This window comes from Pseudophryne corroboree, unplaced genomic scaffold (assembly GCF_028390025.1).
Source record: "Pseudophryne corroboree isolate aPseCor3 unplaced genomic scaffold, aPseCor3.hap2 scaffold_192, whole genome shotgun sequence".
Classification (NCBI taxonomy): Eukaryota; Metazoa; Chordata; class Amphibia; order Anura; family Myobatrachidae; genus Pseudophryne; species Pseudophryne corroboree.
Genome location: NW_026968559.1, coordinates 677,866 through 678,875, shown reverse-complemented (window position 1 = coordinate 678,875; position 1,010 = coordinate 677,866). Strand labels below are relative to the sequence as shown.

The 1,010-nt window shown below is 35.7% G+C and overlaps 1 non-coding gene across 1 annotated transcript; it reads left to right on the top strand.

The window, feature by feature from the left end:
- Nucleotides 1-584: 584 nt before the first annotated feature.
- Nucleotides 585-658, top strand: TRNAN-AUU (transfer RNA asparagine (anticodon AUU)). The gene has a single exon. It is a non-coding gene; the product is annotated as a tRNA-Asn (tRNA).
- The last annotated feature ends 352 nt before the right edge of the window (nt 659-1,010 follow it).

Genomic DNA, 1,010 nt, shown 5'->3' with positions numbered 1-1,010 from the left:
TCTGTGTGTATCCAGCTTAACAGGTGTGAGCATCATACAACTACTGACTTGCGAGTAACTATACAGCAGCTCCATACCTTGTGACTTGAAGAAACACCAGTTAACCCCGGGAATGCTGCAGTCAAAGCAACAATTCCTCTTCTTCAATTACCATTTTAATAATAGGGTAAAGAAAATGAAGTGGATTTTTGAAAGAAAATAATACTGTCAATATACTATTAAAACAAATTAAAATGGTAAAAGTTATTGTACTTTAAGTAAAAATAAAAGAGACAAAATATCAATCCCAGTTTTGGATTACTTTAATTAACAAAAAAAATGCATATAGCAGAGGATAGTTTCAATCTGCCTACCTCTGGGTTATGGGCCCAGCATGCTTCCATTGCAGTACTCTGCTGCACATGTAAGTGCAAGAGATCCTGAAGCACTCACTCATCATGGGAAAGTACCAATGTGTTTCTTCGTTGGTTGATGGAAGAAACATCTTACAAAAACTCTCCAGATTATTGACTTTTTAAAGTTTTTCTAGGAAACGTTTTAGATGAATGCTTATTAGCCTTTGTCAGTATGGACTTTTGCAAAGTGTCTCTGTGGCGCAATTGGTTAGTGTGTTTGGCTATTAACCAAAAGGTTGGTGGTTCAATCCCACCCAGGGACGTAATTAACCTTGTGATCAGATTTTGGTGATATTTAAGTAGACAAGTCAAAATTTCAAACCTCCTCTTATGGTGTAGGGTACATGGCCTTCTCTGATGTAATCAGAGTTAGATTTGATTCAGTGATTTTATAAAAAACAGCTAGGAAGCACAATTTAGCAGTGGGTTGCAGAGAAAAAAAATATGCTGGCAGAAAAATCCAATCGAGTGATTAAACAGTTCTTCATTTTCTGGCTTTATTTTTATGCTAACAAATTTGTTCTCTGAAAAGTGTCCACAAAGCCAAGTCTCTGATTAACACCTTTGTAAGGATGGTTTTTCACCTATTACTAAATTAAACTTGCTTCATTGGAA